Here is a 23,839-nt window from a genome sequence, read left to right as displayed (position 1 = left end):
GGCCGAGTCCAGGACCTGGTCGACGCAGCACGGCTCGGGTGGTCACTCAAGGCCAGAGTGACTAAAAGAACACCAGTAAGTAAAAACCCTGAACTGCATCTCCCGACTCTGAGTCTTCTTACTGCACTGTCACAACCCCCACCATCTACACCTGCTGCCCTGAGGCCATACCCCTCCCGTTGGGGGTTATACCATCCCTGCTGCACATATACCACCGGCCTCAGCGGACTGCTCTGCAGCGGCGGCTTCAAAGCCGCACTCAACGGGTGGCGTAGTCGACAATCAAGTTAACATCTACTGCCATAGACTGCCACTTAGTTTGACACCCTGGGCACGGACCGGGTCACCGCCACAAGGACTACTACCCCCATCGAGATCCGGCTCCGGGTATCCCCTACAGCACTGGCCCAGGGGGCGCGTCAACTTTTGGCGTAGTCGGCAGGATATCGTGCCCGCAACCACCGGGTACTGCGTGCCTGAAAAAGACTGTTCAAACTTACCTGTGGTGAAGATTCCCGCCATCCGGCGCCATCTTCCGCTTCCTTCCTGCCATCGGTGGAGTTTTCCCGCCATCCGGCGCCATCTGCAGCTTTTTCCCGCCATCCACGGAGTTTCCCGCCACTGGGAGACGATTCCCGCCATTTCAGAAGATTTCCCGCCCTGGCAGAGCGGACGCCATTATGGGCGTGCCAGAGGGTGGCAAGAGGCCACCTCCCATCGTGGGCCAGGTCAAGGAATGGCGCCAAAAGCGGAAACCGCCCCCACCGGCAGAGACTGTGATGTTAGAGATGTCCATCAGCGTGGGGGGACTGCCCCTGGAACTGACAATCACCAAGTTGCCCCGGGACCACCCTCAATGTGGGCGGATACAGAACAAAACAGAGAAGATGGGAGCCGCCTGGAGGAGTCTGGAGAGGAGTCCGGAGAAGTCGCACCCGGAGATGGAGGGAGAGTCAGGCAGCACCGACCCTGTGGTCAGGAGCCTGCTGCAAGCGACAACCCCACTAGGCCTGGTGGAGATCCTGGCACAGCTCCCCCGAGACCGGGAGTGTGCGCAGACCGAGCTGGAGCGCCTCGCACGGAGGATGGCCCAGGTGCAGCGAGAAACGCTGACGGAGTGGAGCAGAGAGATGGCCCTGCAGGCTGGAACCCGCCAGCGGAGCACGCCACCCGAGATGAGGAGTCAGACCGCCTCTGAGGATGGTGCAGGAGGAATCAAGGCCGGAGACGACGCCGAGGAAGGAGCTAAAGAAACGGAGGCAGGTAAAGGGGACGTCACTACCCCGAGCCGAGAAGCCGTGAGCCTGCCCCAGCTCCCCGTCGCAGAGCCCGAAATTTCCCCTGCCGTGCCCGTCGTTGCACCGTCACCGCTCCCGACTAGGCCTCAAACAGAAGCCGCGGCCACGCCCCCTGTGACGTTACGCGCCTCAACCCTGAGCGCGGCCAAGCAGGAGACGCCACCGGCCTGGTCGCAAGGCCGAGTGCCCCCGGGCGCCACAGTGCCAACAGCGCCCTCCACCCCCACTGAGCCACCGGCCTGGTCGCTGGGCCAAGTAACCCCGGGCGCCGCCGTCTTCACGGTGCCCTTTACATTCAGGGTGCCCCAAGCCTGGTCGCAAGGCCTGGTGAACCCGGGCGCCGCCACCACCACCGCGCTCTCAACGTCCACAGCGCCACACCTGGGTGAAGACCTATTTGCCCAGCACACTTGCCCGGATGGGCAGCCCTTTGTGTGGCCACCGGAGTACCACCAGCCCCGACTCCGGAAAGAAAGACCCCTGGATGAGCCCCTGATCCCGGCTCCGGCGCCCGTCAAGATGACCCCGCTCTCGATAGAGGAGGCGCAGTTCGAGTGGGACCCCGCAGGAGGAGACCTCATCGGGTTCACTCAGGAGACCCGGGCGGACGCAGCTGAGCGTGCGGAGTGCTGCCGCCAGCAGTTGGACGTCTTTGACCGAGAACGAAGAGAGAGGCGGGTCCGTGAGCAGCGGCTGCAAATAAAAAGTGCAGAACAAAAGAGCCGGACCCGAAGGAACCCCCGTGCAGCCCACGGTCCCCGTGCCACCGGGACTGTAATTAAATTCCAGTTGCAGCACGGTTGGGGCTTCATCAGAGATCATCACACCCCCGGCGACGTCTTCGTGACCAGAAGAGATGTCGAGTCCCACCTACCGGAGGGACACAGAGGTCGTGACCTATACCTGGGTGACGAGGTCACATTCACCCGGCACCAATGTGCCAAAGGACCCTATGCCCTTCATGTACACCGTTTGACAGAGGAAGAGCTGAGGTGTCAGGAGGAGCAAGAGGACCCGGACGGGTCTGAGGAGTACAGGGAGGAAGCATCAGGAGGACGCCGTTACTAGAGTACGGTAAAAAGAACTGTGCATAGTTACCCGTCGGGGTACAGGAACTGTTACCATTATAGTCCCCGTTGGGACCAGCAAATTAAACTGTTACCCGTATGTTCCTTCTTCCCACTGACCGAGGACTGAGAGCGGTCATTCCTTCCTTAATCCCACTGGTCGAGGACTGAGAGCGGCCATACCTCCCCTTGTATATAGTTGCGCTTTCTAAGGCGCCCCCTACTGGTTTTATAGGAAAGCTGTGTTTTTCTTGAAGAGACTGTTGCACTTTACCCGGTCGCAAGTTGCACCGTGGCCGGAGGAACAAGAATGTTTACTATGAAAAGTTTTATATGAAAAGTTTTATGCTGATGATATATATAGTGTTTTGTATGTTTATGATGTTTTTGAAAAAAAATTTGTATGTTTGTGGATGTTTTTATTCCTTTACAGCCCGAGGACGTGCTGTGGTTTACCAGGGGGGAATGTAGCACCCTGAGGACTCGGCTGCTACAGGGGTATTACACCTCAAGCCAGAGGTGTGGTATTCCACTCCCGGGTAAGGATGGAGTGTGGAACTGAGCTAGTAGGCTGCATGCACTACATACATCCCATTTCCGGGGGACAGAACGACGGTACTCCCACCAGTATATGTGCAGGTACGACAGCGTCTGTCCCTGGCTGGAGTGGGAGGGGGGTGGAACATCCCAGTAGTGTAGGGGCAGATAGGGGGAGTAGTCTGGGTAAAGATAGGAGCTCATTGGGTGCTGGTCACCTGAGCTCACACATAGAGGGAATATATAAGGTGGGCACCATCTAGTTGCAGGGAGAAGAAGAGTCTGGGAGAAGAAGAGTCTAGGAGAGCCTGAGCAGAGCAGAGGAGCTCGGCCAGGAGGGCTGACAGGGAGCCGTGGCTCCGGCTGGGCCCAGCTCCAGAACAGAGCCTGCAGAGAGAGAGAGAGGAGTAGGAAGGACCCAGAGAGGAAACAAGAAGAGAACCCCAAGATCCCAGAATAAGGACAGAAGGGTGAAGGGTTGGCGGACAAGGGTACCGGATCCCAAGCTGGCAGAGGCCAAAACAAACCTTAGCCAGGAACCGGAGGTCGTGGTCAGGATCTGCCACGACCCTCACCAAATCCACTAGAAAGGCACACCAAGTATAGGGTCAGGGAGCCCAGAGGAGGGTTGACCACCAAGAGACCCGAGGGAGCCGGCCAAAAGTGGATCCCTGGTGGGAACGGCCAGAGGAAGGGAGAGTCAGAAAGGAGCTCAGAATCACGCTCCGGAATTGCCTGGGGGTTGGCCGAGTCCAGGACCTGGTCGACGCAGCACGGCTCGGGTGGTCACTCAAGGCCAGAGTGACTAAAAGAACACCAGTAAGTAAAAACCCTGAACTGCATCTCCCGACTCAGAGTCTTCTTACTGCACCGTCACAACCCCCACCATCTACACCTGCTGCCCTGAGGCCATACCCCTCCCGTTGGGGGTTATACCATCCCTGCTGCACATATACCACCGGCCTCAGCGGACTGCTCTGCAGCGGCGGCTTCAAAGCCGCACTCAACGGGTGGCGTAGTCGACAATCAAGTTAACATCTACTGCCATAGACTGCCACTTAGTTTGACACCCTGGGCACGGACCGGGTCACCGCCACAAGGACTACTACCCCCATCGAGATCCGGCTCCGGGTATCCCCTACAGCACTGGCCCAGGGGGCGCGTCACATGCACGCCAGGAGGAGGGCAGAGGTTATGGCAGAACTGCAGTGCTTGCACGCTCTACTCTTCTACTTCCCTGCCGGCCTCCACCTGACCTGCTTCTGTTCCTCTCTAGCTCCACGTGTCATCCTTTGCCCGCAGTCCCTTCATCTCCTCTGCTCTCCAGCCTCAGCCCTGCTCCCGTCCTGCACTGTACTCCGCAGCAGCCCCTTCATCCATGTTCCGCTCCTCCTCTCTGTGTCATCCTCTGCCTGCAGTCCCTTCATCTCCTCTGCTCTCCAGCCTCAGCCCTGCTCCCGTCCTGCACTGTACTCCGCAGCAGCCCCTTCATCCATGGCCTCCTCCTCCTCTCTGTGTCATCCTTTGTCCGCAGTCCCTTCATCTCCTCTGCTCTCCAGCCTCAGCCCTGCTCCCGTCCTGCACTGTACTCCGCAGCAGCCCCTTCATCCATGGCCTCCTCCTCCTCTCTGTGTCATCCTTTGCACGCAGTCCCTTCATCTCCTCTGCTCTCCAGCTTCAGCCCTGCTCCCGTCCTGCACTGTACTCCGCAGCAGCCCCTTCATCCATGTTCCGCTCCTCCTCTCTGTGTCATCCTTTGCCCACAGTCCCTTCATCTCCTCTGCTCTCCAGCCTCAGCCCTGCTCCTGTCCTGCACTGTACTCCGCAGCAGCCCCTTCATCCATGGCCCCCTCCTCCTCTCTGTGTCATCCTCTGCCCGCAGTCCCTTCATCTCCTCTGCTCTCCAGCCTCAGCCCTGCACCCATCGTGCACTGTACTAAGTAGCAGCCCCTTCATCCATGGCCCACTCCTCCTCTCTGTGTCATCCTCTGCCCGCAGTCCCTTCATTTCCTCTGCTCTCCAGCCTCAGCCCTGCTCCCATCCTGCATTGTACTCCGCAGCAGCCCCTTCATCCATGGCCCTCTCCTCCTCTCTGTGTCATCCTTTGCCCGCAGTCCCTTCATCTCCTCTGCTCTCCAGCCTCAGCCCTGCTCCCGTCCTGCATTGTACTCCGCAGCAGCCCCTTCATCCATGGCCCCCTCCCAGGGCCGGCTCCAGGTTTTTCTGGGCCCCGGGCGAAAGAGTCTCAGTGGGCCCTTTTAACACATACCACGATTCATGATGCAGAGATACGGCGGAGAAATATATATATATATATATATATAGTACACAGGGCCCAGCCTGCCCCCTCATCCTTCACATATGCAGACACGCGCACACACGGTACGCAGACATATGCACGCACACACGGTACGCAGACATATGCACGCACACACGGTACGCAGACATATCCACGCACAAACGGTACGCAGACATATGCACGCACACACGGTACGCAGACATATGCACGCACACACGGTACGCAGACATATGCACGCACACACGGTACACAGACATATGCACGCACACACGGTACACAGACATATGCACGCACACACGGTACACAGACATATGCACGCACACACGGTACACAGACATATGCACGCACACACGGTACACAGACATATGCACGCACACACGGTACACAGACATATGCATGCACACACGGTACGCAGACATATGCACGCACACACGGTACGCAGACATATGCACGCACACACGGTACGCAGACACATGCACGCACACACGGTACGCAGACACATGCACGCACACACGGTACGCAGACACATGCACGCACACACGGTACGCAGACACATGCACGCACACACACACGGTACACAGATATGTACACATACAGACATACACACATTTTTACAAAAATTCTTAAAGACATATATAAAACAGACAAATATATATACACAGTCATACACACTGACATTCACATAGATGCACTCACACAGACCCATTGCAAATATTTTTAATATGGGGATTGGGGAAGCCTCACTCACCTGTCCCCGGTCCAGTGTCCTGTCCAGCAGCTCCTCAGGTATGGGGCAGTGTAGGGCCCCCGGCGTGTCACAGACTTCATGGCCCTGGAACATCAGAGGGGCCCACTTGCGGTCGGGTCCGGGCCCCTCCCGCCCATCTGTGCAGGACCTCCGCTCCGACGGTGTTTGATTGCTGGCACTCCCCCCGACATGGCCGCGCGCTGTCCGGCTGTGTCTGCTAGTAATGACGCGGCAGGGGCGACACACAAGCACAATTAAAGGTGCAGTGCCGTCGACCCTGCCGCGTCATTACTAGCAGACACAGCCGGACAGCGCGCGGCCGTGTCTGGGGGGAGTGCCGGCAATCAAGCAGCGCCTGCGTCCCTGAACAGGTGCCGAGGAAGCGGCCAGGGCCCCGACAGTGAGTGGGCGGTGGGCCCCTCTGATTTTCCAGGGCCCCGGCACTTGCCCGGGTACGCCGGGTGCTGACGCCGGCCCTGCCCCCTCCTCCTCTCTGTGTCATCCTTTGCCCGCAGTCCCTTCATCTCCTCTGCTCTCCAGCCTCAGCCCTGCTCCCGTCCTGCACTGTACTCCACAGCAGCCCCTTCATCCATGGCCCCCTCCTCCTCTCTCCATGTCCTCCCTATGTGCCGCAGTGGGCAGCCTGTCACACTCTGCTGCTCACCTTCTGACCTGATCTTCTGCCTCTCTTCACCCCACACGACCCCAGCGTTCCTTATGGCTGCAGCACCCCCTCTCCTACCATCAAGCAACTGTGGTCACCCTCAAGCAGGATCTTCAGCCTCACAGCACCTGGACTCTGCTAAATATCGCTGCTATTAACCCCTTGTTCTCCGTAGGGATAGTTAGTGATGGGCGGTGGACTCTTATTAATGTATGTATTTTTTTAGGTAAGTGGGTGGGAAGTATAATTAGGTTATTGTGGGGCTAATTATATATTATTATTGTGTACTGTGTTAGTGCGGTAATTAGTAGTATAATAACTGAAGACTTGTGTGTAATAAATATCTTTCATTGATACACGGCTTCATCTCAGTTAGTCGCCGTTCAGTATAGTTTATAGCAAGGGAATCAGAGTACGTAACATGTGAGGTATTAGCCGGATATTGGTTACTGATGGTCAAGGCTGGCATTAATGATTAATATACGGAATACCGCCCTGTAACAAAGGGTAAATTGAAAACGCTTTGCTATCTTCTTATAGCCTTCTCCTGCTTTGTGGCCTCCACCATTTTCATTTTCAGAGTGCTAGGCAGCTGTTTAGAAGAACCCAAGGCTGCGTTTTAATGGCACAAGGTTAGAGGAGGTTTTTATAAATCTGGGAAATTTGCATCACCTGGCCTTTCCTTATGATGATAGTGAACAAGCCATAACCCTAAGGTATGTGCGCACATTGAGTATTTGCTGCAGAAATTTCGGCAACGTTTCTGCATCTCTTGGCAGCAAAATCACAGCGGCTAATTAAGGTCAGAAACCTTGGTCAAACTGAGTCTCCACAATACAGCCGTGATGTAGTGACGTCTTTGTGCCTGCTGTGCACGGAGTCTCAGACTCACAGGCGAAGGCTGAATGGTGGATCAGGGAGCTTTCAACTCCTGATTCACTATTCTATTCAATGGTATCACCGTCATGGGAATGTGGATGTCGCTGAAATTGTGATGATGGGGAAGGAGAGGGAACCCGATGGCTTGTTGTGGATGTATATAAACAGATGTAAGCAATGATGCTGCTGAATAATTGATACAGTCACTACCTTACCCTATCCTGTACCTAAACAAAGCTGATACTGCCCAACCGCGCAGGTTGGCACTCTAAGGAACAACAATGGCACCTCTGCTCACTGATGGCTGTCCGTCAGATGCCCTGGTTAACTCTGATATATATATCAAAAAAATACACTGATACATTAAATAGGATCAGATATGTCTCAAGGTATATATAAAGGAAAGGGTATGATAGTCATCAGAGAATGTTTCAATAATCTGCCTCAATGCGTTTATCCAACAGGTTCATCAAGAGGCTTGATACAGGGATGATAATTCATGATGTTCAACATAGTGTGCCTAATAGCCAGGTGTCCATGTATAAATATCCCACTTCATCCAAAACCCCTCCCCAGACTAGGAGACCCATTCCCATTCCTAGAGGTGAATTGTCACAGGACATATAGAATGGAGTCTGTCTACAATAATGTACAGCGTCTGTGCTACTTCTCATGAGCTAGAGGTCCTATAATGTCCATCACCTAGTGTGCATGTCTGGAAGTGACGCACTTTACACTGAAACGCCAGATAAACTGATTGCCGCCGCGCCACTCATACCCGTGACTGCGCATGCCTGTAGTTATGCACTCCATGCCAGAGCGCATCTAGGGTCATTGTCAGCGATTGTGCACACCTGGATGTGTGTATTCTATGCCGGAGAGCATTACAGTCTCCTATGTACGACTGTGCATGCGTTCCACTCCGGAGCACATAATGAATTTGGGTTGCGTTCCAGCAATATAGAAAAGTCCTCTATCTGAGATCAGCGTCAAGGGAGACTAAAAACAAGTATTTCACATCCTCCCATCATGCAATAGGCATGTAGATCTACTTTATCACTTCATAAAATATGGGATGGTGGCCCACAAAATATTCCTAAATGGCCAAATTTCACCCCTATTGCATAATTAGAGATACACGAGGAACACCACACTTGTTAGTTACTAAATAGTATAAGTGGGATGTAGCGTCGGCGTCCCTGCCTCCTGCTAGGCAGGGACGCTGTTCCCCTCACCTCTCCGCTCCGTGCCCGGCGTCTTCCTCCCGCTCTGCTGGCAGCGCGCGCTCCTCCCCGGTCACCGTGCTTAGGGCGCGCGCGCGCTCCCCCTCTCTTAAAGAGGCCGCGCACGCCGCTCTAAGGAGTCCCCGGCCAATGGCCGGAGGACCTCTCCATATATAAGGCACCTCCTCCAAGATGGAGGTGCCCGAGCAATGTTGTTGCAAAGCCTTCACTCTGCTTCAGCCCTCAGGTCCCGTTACCAGTTACCTGCCAGATTCCTGCTTGTTACCTGCCAGTCACCTGCCAGATTCCTGCCTGTTACCTGCCAGTCACCTGCCAGATACCTGCTTGATACCTGCCTGATATCCGCTTACCTGCTTGCAAGCCTGCGGTCCGACGGTCTGCGTTCCGACACCTGTCAGTCTGTCTATGGACCAGCCTGTCCGCTCACCTGGGAGCGCTCACCTGCTACCTGCCTACTAGCCTACCTGGAGGCTCTGCCGTCACTTGCCGTGACCACCTGCCTGTCCAGAGACTCTTGCCTGCTCACCTGGGAGCGCACACCTGCTACCTGCCTGCTAGCCTACCTGGAGGCTCTGCCGTCACTTGCAGTGACCACCTGCCTGTCCAGAGACTCTTGCCCGCTCACCTGGGAGCGTCCACCTGCTACCTGCCTGCTAGCCTACCTGGAGGTTCTGCCGTCACTTGCCGTGACCACCTGCCTGTCTAGAGACTCTTGCCCGCTCACCTGGGAGCGTCCACCTGCTACCTGTCTGCTAGTCTACCTGGAGGCGCTGCCGTCACTTGCCGTGACCACCTGCCTGTCCAGAGACTCTTGCCCACTCACCTGGGAGCATCCACCTGCTACCTGTCTGCTAGTCTACCTGGAGGTTCTGCCGTCACTTGCCGTGACTACCTGCCTGTCCAGAGACTCCTGCCCGCTCACCTGGGAGCGCTCACCAGCCACCTGCCTGCTGTACTTCTACCCAGAGACTGTCCCTGTCACTTGCCGTGACTACCTGCCCTTCTACCCAGAGACTGTCCCTGTCACTTGCCGTGACTACCTGCCCGCCTTCCCTGGGTGTCACCCGCTTCCTTACAAGGACTGCCCCTTTGTATAGTTGCTCTGTGGTTCCACCTCCCAGACCCGTTACAGTTTGCTCGGGCCATGGAACCCGGTGGCACCCAAGCTCCCTCGCTCTCGGACCTATGTCATGAACTGTCCCAGCAGAGGTCCCAACAGGAGTCCATCCTGAGTCACCTGCGGAATGTCAACTCTCGCCTGGACACTCTGACTGCTCCACCAGCAACCACCGCTAGTGTCATGACTCGCAACCCGGCAGCGCCGCTGCCCACCAATACCATGGTATCCTGCCCCGGACCCCGGCTTTCTGCACCTCCTCGCTTTGGAGGCGATCCCGCTCAAGCTCGGGGCTTCATAAACCAGTGCACCCTGCACTTTGAACTCCTGTCCCACCAGTTTATCTCCGACCGGGCCAAAGTAGCCTTCTTTATGTCCCATCTCACGGGGGAGGCACTGGCTTGGCTAAATCCTCTATGGGAGAGAGGAGACCCCTGGTGTCCGACCTGCCAGCCTTTCTCACGGCTTTCCGGAAAGTCTTCGACGAACCCGGACGGAAGACCTCATCCGCATCATCTCTGCTACGCCTCCATCAAGGAAATCTCACTGTGGGTCAATATGCCATACGGTTCCGTACCCTTGCTTCGGAGCTGGCCTGGGATAATGACGCCCTGGTGTCTGTCTTCTGGGAGGGTCTGTCCGGCCGTATTAAAGATGAACTCGCCGGTCGGGACATTCCTACCACTCTCGACGACTTAATAACACTTGACATCCGGTTCCAGGAGCGCGCCAAAGAGGTCACCCGTGAGAGGAGGTTTCCACGTCTAGCCCCTACCTTCCAGAAACCCGTCACTCCCTCCGTTACTCCCCAGGCACACTCACCTGAACCTATGCAGGTCGACCAGACCAAGATGGTCAAAACCCGTCAAGACTTACGCCGTGCCGAGGGGAGCTGCTTCTACTGTGGCAGTAAGGAGCACCGGTTCCGTTCCTGCCCAGAGAGGTCGGGAAACGCCTGTGTCTAGGATCGCTCAGAGAGGTCGCCCTAGAGAAAAGTAAACCCTCTCCATCCCTGATGCTGTCAGTCTCTATCATCTGCGGAGAGAACCGCTATTTTGAACTGGCTCAACTTGACTCAGGAGCTGCTGGAAATCTCATCTCTCAATCCCTGGTAGAAAAATACCGTATTCCCACCAAACCTCTGGCCGTACCTTTATCTGTGGCCGCCGTGGATGGGGGCCTCTTACCACATCCCATCCAACTCATCACCGAATCTCTAACTCTACAGGTGGGAATGCTGCATTCTGAGAGCATCTCCTTTCATGTTCTGCCTGGACTCTCTCACGCACTCTTGCTAGGCCTACCTTGGCTCCAGAAACATGCACCCGTGCTTGAATGGCAGACCGGAGAAGTCCTTCGCTGGGGACAGGACTGCCATAAGACTTGTCTAGTTCCCGTTCATCCTGCTCGTCCTTCTCCTACCCCAGTCAATCTACCCGGTCTACCGGTTCCCTATTGGTCTTATGCGGATGTCTTCAATAAAAAAGAAGCAGAGACATTACCCCCTCATAGACCATACGACTGCCCGATCGACTTGATACCCGGCTCTACTCCTCCCCGTGGGCGTATCTACCCTTTGTCCGCTGCAGAGACCCCGTCCATGTCAGAATATATTGAGGAGAATCTGGCCCGGGGATTTATTCGGAAATCTACCTCCCCGGCGGGAGCAGGCTTCTTCTTCGTCAAAAAGAAGGACGGCTCACTCCGTCCATGTATAGATTATAGAGGCCTTAACCAGATTGCAGTGAAGAATAAATACCCCCTCCCGCTCATTGCTGAATTATTTGACCGTCTGAGGGGGGCTAGAATCTTCACCAAACTGGATCTCCGTGGGGCGTATAACCTGGTCCGTATCCGTCAGGGGGATGAGTGGAAGACGGCATTCAACACCCGGGACGGCCACTATGAGTACCTTGTAATGCCCTTCGGTCTCTGTAACGCTCCTGCCATCTTTCAAGAGTTGGTCAATGACATCTTCCGTGACCTTCTCTACTCCTGCGTGGTTGTGTACCTGGACGACATCTTGGTCTTCTCTCCGGACCTTCCTACTCACCCGAGGGATGTTCGTCAGGCCCTGCTCAGGCTCAGGCAGAACCACCTCTACGCTAAATATGAGAAGTGCATCTTTGAGCAGACCTCTCTTCCATTTCTGGGCTACATAATCTCTCAGACCGGCCTACAAATGGATCCTGAGAAACTGTCTGCCATCCAGAAGTGGCCCCGACCAGAGGGGTTGAAGGCTATTCAGCGGTTCCTGGGCTTCGCCAACTATTACCGCCTCTTCATACCGCACTACTCTTCCCGGACTGCCCCTATCTCTGCGCTCACCCGTAAGGGTACTAATCCCAGAGAATGGCCGCCCGAAGCAGAGGAAGCCTTTCTTTCCTTAAAACAGGCTTTCTCCTCCGCCCCGGTGCTGCATCGTCCGGACGGCAACAAACAATTCTTCCTAGAAGTTGACGCTTCCTCCTCCGGAGCCGGGGCGGTACTTACCCAAAAATCATCTTCCGTAAGAATGGTAACCTGCGGCTTTTTCTCCAAACTCTTCTCCTCTTCTGAGCGCAATTATTCTATAGGAGACCGAGAATTATTGGCCATTAAGCTGGCACTGGAGGAGTGGCATTACCTGCTCGAGGGGGCTCTTCACCCGGTAATAATTTACACAGACCACAAGAACTTGGCCTATCTCCAGAACGCCCAGAGACTTAACCCGCGCCAAGCCCGGTGGTCCTTGTTTTTTGCCCGCTTTGATTTCGTTCTTCATTTTCGCCCGGCTGACAAAAACATCAAAGCTGACGTCTTGTCCCGATCCTTCCTGGTGTCTGATCTTGAGGAGGAGCCTAAACACATCATCGATCCCGCCAGAGTAATGCAGGTGGCCCCCGTGAGTCTAAATCGTCTCCCTCCCGGTAAGACGTTCGTAACGGTACCTGATCGGGAGAAGATCCTACACTGGGGTCACTCGTCTAAGCTAGCTGGCCACGCCGGTCAGAAAAAGACCCTCCAGCTTATTACCCGGCTCTACTGGTGGCCTACCCTGCACAAGGACGTAATAGACTTTGTTTCTGCCTGTGTGTCCTGCGCCCGCAACAAGGTTCCGAGACACCTGCCAGCTGGTCGCCTTCTTCCTCTTCCAGTAACTGCTGCCCCCTGGCAGCATATAGCTATGGACTTCATAACAGATCTCCCTGTCTCTGCCGGTTGTACGGTCATTTGGGTGGTCGCTGACCGCTTTTCCAAAATGGCTCATTTCATTCCCCTGCCAGGCTTCCCGTCTGCACCCGAGCTGGCTAAAGACTTTATCCGCCACATCTTCCGTCTCCATGGCCTGCCCCTCCACATCGTGTCGGATCGTGGGGTTCAGTTCACCTCACGCTTCTGGAGAGCCACATGTAAGCTGCTAGACGTCACCCTGGACTTCTCCTCCGCTTACCACCCACAGTCCAATGGTCAAGTGGAGCGGATCAATCAGATCCTGACCAGTTACCTCCGGCACTTCGTTAATGCCCACCATTCAGACTGGGTGGATCTCCTACCATGGGCCGAATTCTCTTACAATAATCACGAGAGCGAATCTTCCTCCAAATCCCCGTTTTTTGTAGTCTTCGGTCAGCATCCTCGGATCCCATTTCCCGTCTCCACCTCGGTGGACAATCCGGCTGCGGAATCTCTCGTTAGCAAATTTTCCTCCATTTGGCAGAGTACCTGATCCGCACTCCTTCAGTCATCCGAGCGGATGAAAAAACACGCTGACAAAAAACGCCTGGATCCTCCACAATTCCATCCTGAGATAAAGTCTGGCTCTCGTCCAAGTATGTCCGGCTCAAGATTCCTTCCTACAAGTTAGGGCCTCGGTTCATCGGCCCACTGGAGGTTATCAAACAGATCAACCCGGTGGCCTATAAATTGAAACTTCCGGCCAACTTGCGGATCCCTAACTCCTTCCATGTATCTCTCCTCAAACCCGTGGTACTTAACTCTTTTTCCAAGTCTACAGGTACGCCTCCTGCTCCGGTTTCCGCTGAAAACGAGTTTGAGGTAGAGAACATTCTGGCCACCAAAAGGGTAAGAGGAAAGACCTTTTTTCTAGTAGATTGGAAGGGGTTTGGTCCTGAGGAGAGAACATGGGAGCCCCGGGAGAACATACATGCCCCTCTCATCCTTGGTAAATTTCTGTCTGGCCTAAAAAAGGGGGGGCCTAAAGGGGGGGGTACTGTAGCGTCGGCGTCCCTGCCTCCTGCTAGGCAGGGACGCTGTTCCTCTCACCTCTCTGCTCCGTGCCCGGCGTCTTCCTCCCGCTCTGCTGGCAGCGCGCGCTCCTCCCCTGGTCACTGTGCTTAGGGCGCGTGTGCGCGCTCCCCCTCTCTTAAAGGGGCCGCGCGCGCCGCTCTAAGGAGTCCCCGGCCAATGGCCGGAGGACCTCTCCATATATAAGGCACCTCCTCCAAGATGGAGGTGCCCGAGCAATGTTGTTGCAAAGCCTTCACTCTGCTTCAGCCCTCAGGTCCCGTTACCAGTTACCTGCCAGTCACCTGCCAGATTCCTGCTTGTTACCTGCCAGTCACCTGCCAGATTCCTGCCTGTTACCTGCCAGTCACCTGCCAGATACCTGCTTGATACCTGTCTGATATCCGCTTACCTGCTTGCAAGCCTGCGGTCCGACGGTCTGCGTTCCGACACCTGTCAGTCTGTCTATGGACCAGCCTGTCCGCTCACCTGGGAGCGCTCACCTGCTACCTGCCTGTTAGCCTACCTGGAGGCTCCGCCGTCACTTGCCGTGACCACCTGCCTGTCCAGAGACTCTTGCCCGCTCACCTGGGAGCGCTCACCTGCTACCTGCCTGCTAGCCTACCTGGAGGCTCTGCCGTCACTTGCCGTGACCACCTGCCTGTCCAGAGACTCTTGCCCGCTCACCTGGGAGCGCTCACCTGCTACCTGCCTGCTAGCCTACCTGGAGGTTCTGCCGTCACTTGCCGTGACCACCTGCCTGTCCAGAGACTCTTGCCCGCTCACCTGGGAGCGTCCACCTGCTACCTGTCTGCTAGTCTACCTGGAGGCTCTGCCGTCACTTGCCGTGACCACCTGCCTGTCCAGAGACTCTTGCCCGCTCACCTGGGAGCATCCACCTGCTACCTGTCTGCTAGTCTACCTGGAGGTTCTGCCGTCACTTGCCGTGACCACCTGCCTGTCCAGAGACTCTCGCCCGCTCACCTGGAAGCGCTCACCAGCCACCTGCCTGCTGTCCTTCTACCCAGAGACTGTCCCTGTCACTTGCCGTGACTACCTGCCCTTCTACCCAGAGACTGTCCCTGTCACTTGCCGTGACTACCTGCCCGCCTTCCCTGGGTGTCACCCGCTTCCTTACAAGGACTGCCCCTTTGTATAGTTGCTCTGTGGTTCCACCTCCCAGACCCGTTACATGGGATATAACTGATAAGAAATAATTCTGATATAGAAGCTCAGATATCTCGATGAAGTAAAACAATATGTGAACCTCATTCACAGGGAACTGAGTAGCAATGGGTAGAGTATAAAATCCAAAAATGTAATCCAGAATGGGGCTGTATTCACACAAAAGAGGCATAGGAAATTTGCTCATTGAGTCACTTAGTGGCTAGTGAATAATGTCTAAAAATCCACTCACTTTCCTTTTTGAGGATACATCTATTGTGATCACCTCCTCTCACGTTGGGATTAACCATCTCAATGATACAAAAGGAGATGTCTCCGGTTTCACATCTATGTACACTGTTCATGAGTCTCGCTAATGGGATGTCCTGACCATGGCGTGTATCGCGCAAATGCCCCTCTCCCCCACCCTCCTAACTAACTAACTCTTGGTCGTGCATACATAATCTAGGGGGCAGGTGCAAGTGGCCATATATGCAAGTCCTGAGGTTTTACAGTTGGAATAGTCCTTCTAGAAAAAGGAGGAACTCGAGAAAGATTTGCATGGTCTCATCCAATTACATGTACAACGTTCTCCACATATAAAGAAACCGCAAACTCTTCTATCTAAGCAAGTCCCCTTGGGTGCAGGTTTTTTATAGAAACTATGCACTAAACGGTCCCTAATTGAACGACCCTTTCTGAAAGTTATTGTGAGAGTAGATCACACAGCACCCTCAGGTCCGGGTCCACCACAAGTATATCCCAGTGTTTTCTGAGGATATTAAAGATACGGTCACTCTGATTGTCACAAGTTCCTATTACTTGTGTTATCCCATCTTTTTCTTGCTCTCTTGGTTAGGTATGGAGGAGTGTCTGTCTCTCCCGTTTTTCTGCAAACAACTGTGTGAAATTCAAAATGTATTGTGGATACCTTTTTCCTTGAATTTGGTGTTCATGTCTATTGCCTGTATATTAAAATCTGTGACATTAGAACAGTTCCTTCTCAACTGTAAAAATTGTCCCTTGGGTATTCCTTTTTTTGGGGGATGGGGTGGTGACTATCCCACTTCAATAGTTTATTAGTGCTTGTAGGTTTAGGGTAGATGAGTGTCCCTAGGGTCCCATCCCGTTATTTCTTGATTAGTACATCCAGGAAAGGCAACTGGTTATAATTAACCTCTGATGTAAATCTAAGGCCCACTCTATTGATGTTGATTTCCCTGACAAATTCAAGAAATTGTTCACTCGTCTCTGACCAGAAGATAAAATTGTCCTGAATATATCTATACCATACCCCAATATATGGATGCCACCACTTATAATCATCCCTGAATATTGTGGTTTCCTCCCATCAGCTCAAACCTAGATTAGCATATGATGGGGCACAGGGGCTCCCCATCGCAGTACCCCTGAGCTGGTGAAGAACTTCCTGTCAAAAAGAAAGAACTTATGAACAAGAGTGTATTTAAGAAGATTCTCCATGAAGTCATTATTTCTGCTACACTCTATTGATCTCGATTTCAAGAAATGTCTTACTCCTCTGATATCATCCTCATGCGGTATATTACTGTACAAAGCCTCGATATCTAGTAAAGCCTGCTCCCCTACATGCATGTATACATGCTCGAGGGTATACATGGAGGGGAGCAGGCAGAGGGAAAACAAATTCCAGAGGACTTATTCCAACTGCATTACCTCAGGCGGTACTGTGGGAACATTATACTATGTGGGGGCATCATATATACTGCATAAGGGGCATAATGGGGGCATTACACTGTGTGGGGGCATCATACATCCTGCATAAGGGGCATAATGGGGGCATTACACTGTGTGGGGGCATCATACATCCTGCATAAGGGGCATAATGGGGGCATTACACTGTGTGGGGGCATCATACATCCTGCATAAGGGGCATAATGGGGGCATTACACTGTGTGGGGGCATCATACATACTGCATAAGGGGCATAATGGGGGCATTACACTGTGTGGGGGCATCATACATACTGCATAAGGGGCATAATGGGAGCATTACACTGTGGGGGGCATCATACATCCTGCATAAGGGGAATAATGGGGGCATTACACTGTGGGGCCAGTAACGGGGTCCTGTACTATGAGAACAATATGTTTCCTCCCTTCCTGTCTCCATAGTTGGGTCGTATGTATCTATTACAGGAAACAGAACAAAACCTTATGATTCTTATAAAGGGGCAACACAAGACCCCAAAAGAGTCTCCGTGCTGAAGGGGTTAATGCCCCCTGCGCCCAGTAATGGGGGATCTCCACATACCTCCACCTGCAGAGCCGCCACCAAATATATGGCTGTTCTGTGCGCACAGGACCTGTGATGAGGTCACAGGAGGGGAGGAGTCAGGGGTCACATGATCAGGGGCCTCAGTGGATGCAGGACTCTGCTGTGCTGGTTGTCATGGTGCTGGATGAGCTGAAATTTATGTGTGGGGTCAGGAGGGGTTTACAGTGTGGATGTAGCAGAGCCGCTCACTGCTGTCAACAACGTTGTCAGAGTATTACGCCACTTTTACGGACTCACAATAAAACATACAAAAATGAAACCAAAATGGATTTTCCTGGGAAATATGTTAAGGAACATCCTTTCCAGGTTAATGGCTTGTATATAAGGCAAAATAAATAACCAAAAACAAAAATACTCCTCCACACCTTCAGCTATGTTCACACACAGCGTTTTTGATGCATTTTTGCACTTTTGCATTGCTTTCAACTGTGAAAAATACATTCACCAGTAAATAACATTTTACAACCTTATCTGGCCATGTGGTGTGTGAGATATGATCAGACACATCCATACAGTGCTGAAAAGACTTGGGAACAGCATGGGGAAGACCACTGGAAGCATCTCTGACTCCCAGGTCAGACGTGATCCTATATTACAGCGGTAATAATACAGACATTTTTGGCAACGTGACAAATATTAAACTCCATTTAAAATGGGCAAGGCGCGTGACAAGGGAGGGGGAAGTGGACATGCACGCCGAGGCCGTGGGCAACATGAAACTGAGCCTGCTGAGGGAGCACAACAGGCACCCACATCATGTCAAACTACCTTCCTGTCCCAATTTCTAGGGGGCCGCGTAATACCACTCTTGAAGCCAGAGCAGTGTGAAAAGGTTGTTGGTTGGTGTTAGGAAAACTAACACTTCCTTACTTTAGGTAAGAGTACGGTGAGAATAGAGAGGAAAACAATCTTGAATTGTGTGGATAAAACAAAAGCTTATTTAATGTTCATTCAAAAGTGATTACAAAAATGAAGAAATATAGTTCATAGCACGCAAAAAGAAGAATCAGGTTAGAAGAGAGAAAGGAAACAATTATAGGTTCTTACGTATCCAGTATAGAAGCATGATCCGTGTTGGAGATACTCGAGGAATGAGTGATCTCCCCCATTCATGTCCGGCTCTCCTTATATACCATCTCGCCTCATAGACATACATTGGAGAATATTTTTACAGTTTCATAACCCAATATGGCGACTTGCTGATATATTAGTAGCTTCTATCATATTAGAACAAAACTAGTAGCTTGTGACATACGCATTTTGGCTACGTGCACATCACCTCATGTTGGTATATTTTAAACATATGGCTAGTGACCTTTAAGGATCATTAGTTATACCCAAATAACCCATATAGACAAGAGTCCTATAGGTTTGACAAACTGAACAGGTGTTTCTACCAAGGTCCCAGAATAACTGCAGTCTTTGTCTATATTTGAATCTAAGCATGGTTAGAGCCTAAGCATGTTAAAGCTTATGTATATATATTTTTCTATCATAAGAAATTAATATTTTACAGTCCCCCCGATTATGATTTAAAAAATATCATAATCAATCCTAAACTCATTCTCTCACCATTCGTATCACATTCATTCTTTATTCTGAAAACCTTGTATCGACACCTGTATTGAATGTCATCTGAGTTCCCAAAAATCTTCTAAATTAAAAATAAAAATTCACTCAAAAAGTTATATTTTTTCTTTTTAACATTTCTCTTAAAATATCATCTTCCTTTTTCATTTCTGTCTTTATTTTTTTGTATATTTTCTTAATTTTACACATGATAAAAATCTGATTAACAATACACAGCAAGATCCAAATAAATATGATTATGATCGGATTTGTTAATACATTTCCTGCAGCCATTTTCGCTGAAGACTGTGACCAACTAGTTACTGATCTTCCTAGATTTTTCCACCAAGATGAGCCTGAGATACTTGTCCATTCATGTTCAATATCATCTAAATGACCTTGTTGATGTCTGAATACAATTTCAGCTTCTTTTAGTTGTTTTGTTAACAAACCTTTGTCTTTCTTTATCTCATTTGTCCACATATTCCAAGGAAAATTATTTATTTGGCACAAATTGAACTGTATTGAAAGGATTTTCAGATTTCTTGTCCCTATTGATGTAATATTAATACTTCCTACCTACTTGGAGATATTTTTCACATTTCCCTGAATACAATATAAACCTATTGTCAGATTTTCAGCATGTACACAAGAGGAGAAGAATGCAGAAACAACTTCATTTTCTGATATAACTTGGAAACAAATTTTGTTCAAGCTTATTGGGGTCACCAAGTCATGTATCGTGTGCACATTCTCAACTCTGGCATGACATGAGGTATGATTATGGAAACATGAGTTATAAATGACTTTATCCTGTCCAGGTAGACACATTACCTTAGAAACAAAATGTACAGTGGGTACGGAAAGTATTCAGACCCTTTTACATTTTTAATTCTTTGTTTCATTGCAGCCATTTGGAGAATTCTAAAAAGTTAATTTTTTTAAAGTACACTCTGCACCCCATCTTGACTGAAAAAAAAACAGAAATACAGACAGTTTTGCAAATTTATTAAAAAAGAAAAAATGAAATATCACATGTTCATAAGTATTCAGACCCTTTGCGCAGTATTGAGTAGAAGCACCCTTTTCAGCTAGTACAGCCATGAGTCTTCTTGGAAAAGATGCAACAAGTTTTTCACACCTGCATTTTGGGATCCTCTGCCATTTTTCCTTGCAGATCCTCTCCAGTTCCATCAGGATGAATGGTAAACGTTGGTGGACAGCCATTTTCAGGTCTCTCCAAAGATGCTCAATTGGGTTTAGGTCAGGGCTCTGGCTGGGCCAGTCAAGAATGGTCACAGAGTTGTTCTGAAGCCACTCCTTTGTTATTTTAGCTGTGTGCTTAGGGTCATTGTCTTGTTGGAAGGTGAACCTTCGGCCAAGTCTGAGTTCCAGAGCACTCTAGAAGAGATTTTCATCCAGGATATCTCTGTACTTGGCCGCATTCATGTTTCCTTCGATTGCAACCAGTCATCCTGTCCCTACAGCTGAAAAACACCCCCATAGCATGATGCTGTCACCACCATGTTTCACTGTTGGGATTGTATTAGGCAGGTGATGAGCAGTGCCTGGTTTTCTCCACACATACCGCTTAGAATTATCACCAAAAAGTTTTATCTTCATCTCATCAGACCAGAGAATCTTTTTCCTCATAGTCTGGGAGTCCTTCATGTGTTTTTGAGCAAACTCTAATAAATTTGCAAAAATTTCTACATGTCTGTTTTTTTTTCAGTCAAGATGGGGTGCAGAGTGGACTTTAATGAGAAAAAAATGAACTTTTTAGAATTTACCAAATGGCTGCAATGAAACAAAGAGTGAAAAATATAAAGGGGTCTGAATACTTTCTGTACCCACTATAACCATGAAAAAATGTCTAATTGTTCAGTGTTTGTACCATCAAATGCAAAATCTGTGTACTGTAATAGATAATATAGTAATTGTGTATTACTAACAGGAATGCCCAGAACAGTTATAGGAACCATGGTTTCTTCTCTTCCCGATATTGGGATTAGTGATGTTCCCATACAAATGTTCTGTTCACATCCTAACCACGTATTTACCCACAAATCTGTATGATTTAATGCAAAATTATATTCTGTAGGCAAATTTCTCATTATTCCTAAAGGTGTAATTCCACTTTGCAATGCTTGTGCAATCATTTTCAGATTGGTGGAGTATTCAATCTGAATTTCTAGACATGCTCTGGCCACTTGGGATTCCTGTTCACTTTCTATTAGAGCTAAAGTAGCATCTTGTAGATGTGACACTGAAGATCCCAACACAGCAGCAGTGTTCAAAACCATCTTTTCAAGGAGTTGATTCAAACTTTTCTTAATTTTTACCCCTTTACCTCCAATATACCCAATATTTTCCAAATCTGATTTAAGTGTATGAATGTCCATAGTATTAATTAAACTTCCCACTGTTCCTAATCCCCCCCAAAATACCTTCTAATATCCCCCTCTTACTTCTAACATGTGTTGAAGATCTTTTCCCAAACCATTGTTCTATTTCCATCTCCATGTTGATGAGATGTGATTGACATTTGGGATATCTGGATGAGATTTTCAAGTTAGACATATCAAAAGTCCAGACTATAGTCATCAACACTCCATCCCTTAATAGAGGTTTAGATTGGAATTGATTGATTTGGAAAGGAGTAGATGGTTGAAACCTTGTCTGTGTACATACATTATCTACTGCTGACCAAACATTTACATTTACATCTTTGCATTGTTTTTAATTATTTTTAGTTAAAACGCAACATTGGTAAAGTCTAGAATCCTTAGGAAATGGATTATCTAGAGAAAAAACAAAATTCTTATCCAACCATCTCACATTCCCATATTGACTTCTATGTATAACATTTGTTGGACCATTTGAAAAACTTCCCAAAAATAATTTGTTTCTGGTCCATGTTAACAAAGACTCGGGAGTAGTGTTGAGCATTCCGATACGGAAATATCGGGTATCGGCCGATATTCGTGGTATCGGAATTCCGATACTTAATTCCGATACTTTTGCAATATCGTATACCGGAATCGGAAGTTCCCATAATGCAATGAGCCATTTTCATTTTATTCAGCCAATGAGGATCCTAAGACGTGTGGGCACATCCTGTTAGGCATGTAGGCATCTTAACTAATGGCATGGCTGTGATTGGCTGCTGAAATGATGTCATGATGCGCTATAAAAGCCGCCGCCGCCATTTTGAGCTCACTCTGCTGTGAATTCAGTTAGGGATAGGACGCTGTTGTTCTGAGGGACAGTTTTAGCTACCTATTTGGTCTATTCTGCTTTACCCAAGCTACTTTATAAATCGCTGTGCCTTGCAGCGCTAGTGCACAGTTCTCTGTGCTGTTCACCGCTGTCTGCAAGGTCTGGTGTGTGAGTGCAGCTCACCCTGTAGTGTGTGCTTCAACCACGTCTGGTTGTAGTGCACTCAGTGTGTGTCACTGCCTCATACATTGTCCTTTTTTGCCAATTCATAATTTTTCCTGATATCTCCTATTAGTGTGGTGGTTCCATCCGTATTCAGCTAAATTGGTTCCAAACACACTATATAGGAGTAGATAGAGGAGCCTTTCTGCAGCATTGGGCCCTGCAGCCCCAGCCAAATTAGTATTAGCCGATTTTTTGCAGCCTCATCTATTGCATTGAAAAAAGTATACAAGCCGTCCCACCAGCGGCAAGGTGACCCTAAATTGGGACGGTACCTATACTGCCTATATTAAAAACCTTACTGTATATCAAAGTTGAAGTAATGCATATAAAAGGGTAGACAAATAGGACCGGGTCCCAACTCCAGACCACCCAGGCCCGTGGTAAGCTACATATATACCAGTCAGCTCAACAAAGGGGATGCCACACCCTTAAATTGCACAGAATGCAAACAAGATAAAAAACCAAGCAATGTGAACTGAGGTCTAAGATGGTAGACATGCAAGAATTAGGAGCATGTTCACACTAGCAAAAAGAAGCAAAACCTACAAAAGACAAAAGACAAAAATATATCTCATACCCTACCATCATTATATATAAATGTAAAGCAAAGTTGCATAATAAATATAGGGTACTTAGTGAACTATTTTTGATCAAAAAAAGTATACAAGCCGTCCCACCAGCGGCAAGGTGACCCTAAATTGGGACGGTACCTATACTGCCTATATTAAAAACCTTACTGTATATCAAAGTTGAAGTAATGCATATAAAAGGGTAGACAAATAGGACCGGGTCCCAACTCCAGACCACCCAGGCCCGTGGTAAGCTACATATATACCAGTCAGCTCAACAAAGGGGATGCCACACCCTTAAATTGCACAGAATGCAAACAAGATAAAAAACCAAGCAATGTGAACTGAGGTCTAAGATGGTAGACATGCAAGAATTAGGAGCATGTTCACACTAGCAAAAAGAAGCAAAACCTACAAAAGACAAAAGACAAAAATATATCTCATACCCTACCATCATTATATATAAATGTAAAGCAAAGTTGCATAATAAATATAGGGTACTTAGTGAACTATTTTTGATCAAAAAAAGTATACAAGCCGTCCCACCAGCGGCAAGGTGACCCTAAATTGGGACGGTACCTATACTGCCTATATTAAAAACCTTACTGTATATCAAAGTTGAAGTAATGCATATAAAAGGGTAGACAAATAGGACCGGGTCCCAACTCCAGACCACCCAGGCCCGTGGTAAGCTACAT

At 50.0% G+C, this 23,839-nt stretch overlaps 1 protein-coding gene across 1 annotated transcript in view; it reads right to left on the bottom strand.

The window, feature by feature from the left end:
* LOC141229037 (uncharacterized) overlaps positions 1–17,620 on the bottom strand; it is a 74,148-nt gene extending 56,528 nt beyond the window's left edge. Inside the window, exon 1 of the mRNA XM_073667403.1 lies at positions 17,536–17,620. The gene's annotated coding sequence lies outside the window, so the exon portion shown is untranslated. The remainder of the gene's footprint in view (positions 1–17,535) is intronic.
* Between the last annotated feature and the right edge of the window lie 6,219 nt (positions 17,621–23,839).

This window comes from Phyllobates terribilis, unplaced genomic scaffold (assembly GCF_046119375.1).
Source record: "Phyllobates terribilis strain yellow unplaced genomic scaffold, ASM4611937v1 Scaffold_453__1_contigs__length_1468511, whole genome shotgun sequence".
NCBI classification, from domain to species: domain Eukaryota; kingdom Metazoa; phylum Chordata; class Amphibia; order Anura; family Dendrobatidae; genus Phyllobates; species Phyllobates terribilis.
This window is presented reverse-complemented; position numbering and strand designations above follow the sequence as displayed.